Source organism: Pan troglodytes, chromosome 9 (genome assembly GCF_028858775.2).
Source record: "Pan troglodytes isolate AG18354 chromosome 9, NHGRI_mPanTro3-v2.0_pri, whole genome shotgun sequence".
Lineage (NCBI taxonomy): Eukaryota > Metazoa > Chordata > Mammalia > Primates > Hominidae > Pan > Pan troglodytes.
Window position 1 is genome coordinate 98,613,976 of NC_072407.2, and position 8,403 is coordinate 98,622,378.

At 37.4% G+C, this 8,403-nt stretch overlaps 1 long non-coding RNA gene across 1 annotated transcript; it reads left to right on the forward strand.

Moving 5' to 3' along the window:
- Nucleotides 1-1,733: 1,733 nt before the first annotated feature.
- Nucleotides 1,734-8,078, forward strand: LOC107967352 (uncharacterized). Its single transcript, XR_001707694.1, has 4 exons — nt 1,734-1,790; nt 4,237-4,319; nt 5,376-5,386; nt 7,821-8,078. It is a non-coding gene; the product is annotated as an uncharacterized LOC107967352 (long non-coding RNA).
- The last annotated feature ends 325 nt before the right edge of the window (nt 8,079-8,403 follow it).

An 8,403-nucleotide genomic window follows, 5' to 3' on the forward strand; every position in this document is an offset into this window, starting at 1 on the left:
TAAAGTGGATGCCTTGGTAACCCCTTCTTAGAGCCCTTAGTTTTCTTCCCTCATAATACTAAAAATTGCCCCTGTGTACTCACCTTTATATTCTGCTTTATCTCCCAAAGGCTGAACTCCCTTGTCCAGGCAGCCACCTAGAAACACATTCATACCATCCTTCTCCACCAAGTCCGGTATCAGCGCCTCCAGGAAAACAACTCTGAAGACGACACTCACTACTTCAAAACCCAAACCCTGACTACAGTGCCCCTATTCAGCAGAAAGCAGCCAGATAATTAACAACTCCCATCTTTCTTTTATAGTAAAGTAGGAGGCAAGAATGTTACTCCAAACTGTAACATTTTGTAAGCGCCCCCCCCCCGCCACCCCCCCCCCCCCCGCTATTTTGCAGACCTTGGCCAAAGTGAAACATTTCACCAAGATTCAGGCTGTGAGAAACATCTTGCCTACCCACCTGACCACAAGGCAGACAAAGGCCCAACGGAAGAAACATTCTTATCATACCCTACCCGGCAAAGGCTCAACTAAAGAAACATCCCTATCATATTCTGTTGGGAGAAAGTACAAAGAAACACCACGTTCTGGAGGAATAAGAGCCAGAACTGCCTCATCATGGGAACATCTTATGAATATCCTGCCGGGCAGCCAGCTATATGGCCCAGATCTCTGCCGCTCAGACCCATTAAGTACCCCAGCCTGTAAGCGGCGGTGAGCTCTGTCTGGCCATAAGTTAGTTGGCCCCCAACTTCCGCAGGTGTCTGCAATATACCTGTGTTGCTGTTTGAGCTGCCCCCTCTCTGTGTCTTTCTTTAACCCTCGTCTTCCCTTCAAAACCTAACAGTAAGCACTCAATTCTTACTTGTTGAATAAATGAATGATAGACAATGGACGATGGTTAATTTTTGTTAAGAAAAATGGAAATTCGGCCGGGCGCAGGGGCTCACGCCTGTAATTCCAGCACTTTGGGAGGCCGAGGCAGGAGGATCACGAGGTCAGCAGATCGAGACCATCCTGGCTGACACAGTGAAACCCCGTCTCTACTAAAAATACAAAAAAAATTAGCCAGGCGTGGTGGTGGGTGCCTATAGTCCCAGCTTCTCGGGAGGCTGAGGCAGGAGAATGGCGTGAACCCGGGAGGGGGAGCGTGCAGTGAGCCGAGATCGCACCACTGCACTCCAGCCTGGGCGACAGTGCGAGACTCCATCTCAAAAAAAAAAAAAAAAAGAAAGAAAAATGGAAATTCAAAGGAGCAGAAAGAGCAATTGCATCTGTAGGCAAGTGCTGATCCTTTCTAAGAATTATGGGTCAGAGAAGCCATATCAGATGTAAAATACGATTACAGGCTTGAAAAGGGAAGATAAAGCAAGATTTCAGGAGTTTCCCAAATGCAAGAGTAATTCAGGAAATGATTTATAAAATTGAGCAGTGAGAGAGTGGTATGTGCTCTTATTAACTTTAGAAGGTCATTTGGTCAGACTGGAGTTCAATGGGTAGTCAGGACAAACTATCCCACTGTCTCCACTGGCTCTGCTGCTGTGTCTCTACAATTAGGTTGCATCGTTAGATATTAAGTAGATTTTCTAATTTCTATTTTATGCTATCCTATAGTATCACAAGGAGTATATGTGTGTGTTTGGGGGTGGGGGTGGGATTTGAAGACTTTAGAAGGTTCCACTCCTCTGTTTAAGCAATTATTATGTCAGTTGAAGACAACACTCACTCCTCTGCCTCTGCAAGAGAAAAGCCCAAGGGCCTAGGTAAACAATGGACAGCATCCTGGATGATGAGTGAGTTTACTTCTTTAAGAAAAGCAACTTGAGGGCAATGGAAAGGTGCCTTAAAAGAGAACAGGAACCATATGTCAATTATAGAAAGAATTATTAGGACAAAGGTGGTGTACTGAACCTGACTTCAGGATTAGTTTGAACAGCATAACCCTAGAAGTTTTCTAAAAGTTTCAGTTAGTGAGGTTTTAGAATTTTTTAGCTTCAGGTAAAAAATCTATTTGATAAGGTCCAGATTTTTCATATCACTGTGACTATTTGGAGATGGTCTCCTGTAGGTCTGTTTCTACTGAGCTGGGAAGCAGCCCAGGTTTGCTTCCGGTGCTCCTGGTCCAAATCACATATGGTTCCCTGAGAGAAAACCATTCTTTACAGAGAGAGAAGGGGAAACTAACACTGCTTACATTAGAATATATTTACGTGTCTACACTATAAAACCTTACATTAAAAGGCTAAAATGCAAACAGCATTACAGGTCTCTTTCCAGGGGTAAGGTGACATTTTGGTAGGAAACTTTCTAAAGTTACTTTGCTTATCTCTGCCTTTCTGTCTCTCATGTTCCAGGGCCATAACTTATGAAGATCAACATTGATGTGATTGGTCTTTACTCCCATGTCATGTTTGCAATGAGGCTTCCCTGGCCACTCTAACTAAAATTGCTCCCTACTGACACTATATCTCATTCCCTTGCTCATTTTTCTCTTTTGCACTTACTATTATCTAAAAACAAAACAAAAAAACCTTATTGTTGGTTTCTGCTCCAGAGTGTAAGTTCTATAAGGGTGGATTAGATATTCATGTCTGTGTCATAGACATTTCTATTCCCTGGAGTCTAGAACAGTATTTGGCACATGGAAGATACTCATTTAGTATTTTTGAGTGACTAAATTATACATTGAATTGGCACAGTCCTCGAAAGCACTCTCATTAGATTATAAAGCTTGTTACAATGAAGCTGCTGTTATTGCAAATTTGTGTACTAGTGATTGCCTTCCTTCCTTATGATTCATAATGTAGCTCATGATGGCAAGCACTTAGATGGAAAAGTTTTAGAACCTATATCAGGGGTAGGCACTTCTTGAAATAAATGAAAGAAAGAATGAATATATGAAATCACTTTTAACATCCTTTCTCAGAACTGCATTCAGAAACAGTCTATAGCCTGAATAAGCAAAATGGTCTAATTACTTCTTATCCACATGTTGCTTTTTGCCAAAAATTGCTAAGTTTAATGAGTTGTTAGTGGAGCAAAATAATGCCTCCATCATAAATTTGCTTATAGACAGTCTTCCATATATCCTATTATAGACAATACAAGATGGGAAAAGTAAACAAAAATGCCTAAATCCTGTCAGGTGACAGTCTCATAAAATTTGACTTCAATTTCATATCCAGGGATATATGTGGGTGATGAACATTTGACAACTGCCTTACGTTTTGCTGTAGTGTCACACAGAGTAGCTGCCATTCTGGTCCAAAAACCCTGCGGGGAAAAGAAAAAACATGAAATATTAGAAATCCTTAATTATGTTTCCTGAGTTTATTCGGCTTGAAGTCTGATTGCCAAAAATATCCCTGCCTATAACATTAATAGTCTTTTCTATTTAACTAAAATATCAGGAATATAAAGGAAATGTAAACCACTTCGGTTGTCTAACCAACATTATTCATTTGATTTCTGCTCACTGCTGATAGTAGCACATTTATATTTCATGGTTTCTGAATTCAAAGTGCGAAAATATCCAGATGTGGTCGACTGCTTTCAGGACCAGATGATAAACAGCATTATTTCTTGAAGTTAGATAGCAATCCTGAAGAATAGTTCATTCAGCAGCAAATCAAAAGATTTATATTAAGTAGGAAAGTCATATTAATCTTGCCTAGGTATCCCTGGTATCAGAAACTTATCTGTAGGGAAAATAGAAAGCATTATATAAAGAAAGAGGCTTACACTATGGCCTGGAAGCAGAATGGCATCAAAATAAGGAGAGAGACTCAATATATAATTTAGAACTAATTTCTGAGAACAATATTTAATGGAAAACTTAATATCACAGCTCACAACCCCACTTCAAGGCCAATCGAAAAGTAGGTAAGCAATTTTGGAATGCTTCACGATCTGGAAAGAAATCTTTGTTAGAGACTTACGGTTTTAAATTATTATAGGCTTCTTCCTATGAGGTTTCTGGAACATAATGCTTTAAAAATTCGTTGGTGATGTGAGTGTTCCTACTAACACATGGTTCTCTGCAGCTGAGGATATATTTCTAATGTTGCTGCTCATGGTTTCCTTTGATCTGCCAGTTTTAGCATAATGATCTAATACACATGTGAGTATTTTGAACAGGCAAATAGTTCTACATAAATTCTAGATATGGCATTTTTCTCATTTTTGTTTTAGTGTACATTTATATATATGAAAAGAGTGTTCTTCATCATTTCTTTGCAGTGCAATTTTAAGCCTGAAAAGAATATTTGGTCTTCAATCTTGGCAAGCATACCTGTAAAGTAGATGGTAAGGCTGCTGATGAGGTAAGAAACTTTCTTCTTGGTTAATGAAGGGTATCTAATGGTCTTCTTTATCATCTTGATATATTTGTATTTACCTCTCTAAAAAAAAAACTGTACTTGGTTAGTTATTCAAATTGCTAAAAATCAAGCTGAAACCAATAATAAGTAGAGCCTTAAATTCTGAGGAAAAGTTTACAGAGTAAAACCCATCTTTTTTTATACCGTAATTCAAAAGTCAGTTTTTAAATCATGTTTCTTGAATTATGTCTTCTTTTTCCTTGGTTATTAAGACTGTCTAAGATAGCTTTCTAGTTTAAGAGGTGGAGATTGATCTTTCTTTAAATAACTAACCCTCTGTGGATTGTTATATACAATTAATCAATTAAGTTGGTGTTGTTTTATTGTTTGCTGCTACATGTATATTAAGTCTTACCTCCAAGCCCAACTCTATGATCCTTGAAAGCAGGACATAAACCAGTTTCTCAGATATTAAAGGAAGCTGAAGAGTATTATACAGAAAAAGTATAGAAATATTAAGGATGAGAAGTACTGGGTATTTTATGAGTTAAGCAAGCTTCTTTAGTGCAGAGCTTCTCTGAACGTCTGTTGCAGCATATAGCTGTGGCTCCTGAACCAGACTGCCTCGGTTCCCATCTTAACTCCATTATGAGCTGTGTGATCTTGAACCTTGGATACATGGCTTAACCTTTATGTGCTTTAATTTCTAGAACTGTAATCTGGGTTACCTCACACAGTTTTATGAAGCATTTAGAAATTAATGCATGCACTATTATCATTAATGTACAATTGTGAATTTCTGCAAGAGGAATTTACTGTGCAGTTTCCATAAACATATCTGACCATGGAATTATTTTTTTTCCTGACATATCACACAACTGGTGTTCCAGAAAATACACTCAAAGAAATATCTTTATACAGTGTCCTATGATTACTGATACTTAACATATTTGTATCATGAACATTAGATATCCATATGCCATTCATACAGATTTTAAAATATATATATTTTTACTTTTATGCATGCTTCCCCCGCGCCCTTCTGGATGTATAGCCCAGAACCATTTGAAGTAAGTTCCAGACTTTGGGATTTTTCAAATTAAAGTACTTTACTATGTATTTCCTAGGAATAATGACAACCTGTTATAGAACCATATTATTATAACACTTAAGAAAATAAAAACGATTATATAATATCATCCAGCCAATATTTAAAATTTATCCAGATATTACCAGATGTCTTTTATAGATACTTTTTAAAAAATATAGGACTCAATTGAGGTGCACACATTTGATTGTGTTATATATATGTAACTTTCTTTTAATATAGAATAATCCTCTCATATTATTTTTCTGACTAACTATTTAAAGAGTTTGATCAGCTGTCTTGTAAAATGTCCTTTCGTCTGATTGTCTTCTACGTTGACTAAATTGTTTTCTATCCTTTATCTTTCTTGGAAATGGGAAGATAGGTCTAGAGTTTGGTAAGATACAAGTTAAACAATTTGACAAGAGTGCTTGGTAGGTGATTATCTCTATTTCAAAGCACGTCACATTTGAGACATATAATATCAGATTGTTCCTTTATTAGTAATGATAATTTTGATCACTCATTTAAGGTGGTGACTCTCAGAAGTCCCAATTGTAAAAGTATATCTTTTCCTTTATAAATTTTAGATAATCCATTGTGTAATGCATTGAAATTTGTGAATCTCTTTTTCCTTAACAACATTTTACCAATGCTTTTTGTATCCATTGACTGCCCTCGTTTAAATCAAATAGTACATTGGGATTAGAAAATGGTGATTTTTCTAATTTTGTTATTCTGTGTACATTTACTAGCAAGCATTCTTCTGTTAAACTATTATCACTGTTTTGAGTGGCATGTGACCTAAGACGAAGTGACGGAACGGCATGGAAGAGCAGACACATGCTTGACAGATTTAGGCAGCTTTATGACAGTTGTAAAAGAAAATGCCAGAGCTTTTCAGAGAAGACAGGGCCAAACATAAGAGGAGGGACACACACACACACACACACACACACACACACACACAGAGGGAGGGAGAGAGATAAAGAGAGAGATACAGGTTTACAATATGACTATCCCCTGGGAAGGCCCCTGGGAAGGGACCAGTAAACCAGGAGAGCCTGTTTCATATCAGTGCCATAACTCCCTTGTTTCTTTGACTCCTTTTTATTATATCATTTGGTTAACTGCTCTCCTTTTGTCCTCACTTTCAAGTTCTTTATCTCTTTTTCTGAAGATGTAACACTTATAATTAGCATACCTCTATCTTCCGCATTTAAATTTTTGGAAGTGTTGGCAGAAAGCAGAGAAGGCAGAGTTTGGAAAAATACAGGAATCAAAAGCTCTAAGATAGCCATAGACAGGGTATTAGGCTGTGTGTATCAAGGCTTGGGTGGGAAATACACGGTACACTCCAACAGGGTCATAAGGTGAGTTTAATAAAGGTATGGGCAAAATTAAAATAACTCATAAAGGGTATCGCAGTACCCTCAGCTATGTAACAAGTTAATAGCTGTAAGCTCTAGCATCAAGAGAGAGTAGTTATGTAGAGAGGGCCACCTGAAGGAGCAATCGACTTGGAGGGACATAGCCAACACACAATCCCTGTGGGGAGGAAGCTGGTGAGTAAATACCCCACCTTCAGTCTTCCCCACCTTCTGATCTCCTAAAATATAAGTTCTATAGGTATAGAAATTTTATTTGTCTCATTTATTTGTATGTCTAGAAGAAATAGTGCCAGGTATGCAGGATGTGCTCAATAAGTTTTGTTTAGTATGTAAACAAATGAATGGAAGAAAGAATGGATGTGTGAGAGACTCAGAGGAGTCATTTTGAGTTTCTCAGTTGGTCTTTTGAAAATCCCATTACTATCTCATTACTGGGTATATACCCAAAGGACTATAAATCATGCTGCTATAAAGATACATGCACACATATGTTTATTGCGGCATTATTCACAATAGCAAAGACTTGGAACCAACCCAAATGTCCAACAATGATAGACTGCATTAAGAAAATGTGGCACACATACACCATGGAATACTATGCAGCCATAAAAATGATGAGTTCATGTCCTTTGTAGGGACATGGATGAAATTGGAAATCATCATTCTCAGTAAACTATCGCAAGAACAAAAAACCAAACACCGCATATTCTCACTCATAGGTGGGAATTGAACAATGAGATCACATGGACACAGGAAGGGGAATATCACACTCTGGGGACTGTGGTGGGGTGGGGGGAGGGGGGAGGGATAGCATTGGGAGATATACCTAATGCTAGATGACAAGTTAGTGGGTGCAGCGCACCAGCATGGCACATGTATACATATGTAACTAACCTGCACAATGTGCACATGTACCCTAAAACTTAAAGTATAATTAAAAAAAAAAGAAAATCCTAAAGCAAATTACATTTTCTTTGCCTTAGTAATGCATATCAATGCCATGAGATCTCATTATTTTATTTTTAGAAAAAATGATCAATGAGAAAATTGCACCAGAGGACCCATATCGGGACTTTTGAGTTGAACACATTACTTAGCAAATGCTAACATGGGAACTTGAGGATATTTAGTGAACCTGCTGAAGTTAACACATTAATGCAACTGAAACCAATAGAGAAGAAGCTATCTATTAACCTTGGCATTTTGGGGTCTAGAAAAAGCTTTTACCCACTATTGTGCTTTGTAACCTATAAAATAAATCAAAATAAATCAAAACATAACAACAGTTAACCTTGAAAACCTTTTGACTACCTCCCAGGGTTAATATTCTTGAAGGTAGTATAGTGTGATGGGAAAGTCTGTATCTTGAATTAAGCAAAATTCTGTCAAGTTCTGGCTCTGCTATTCATTATCTATATAACATAGAAAGATTACTTGAAAAAGTTTTTAAAATCTCACTTTTTCATTTGTTAAACCAGAATAATCTCACCTGTATTGTGCCAAGAATTGAGAAAATGTATTGCAAATGTTTTGCACATGATATCTGCTTTATACATGTTAGTTCCTTGTTTTCCTTGGAGAAAGATAAATTAATACATTGATATAAATT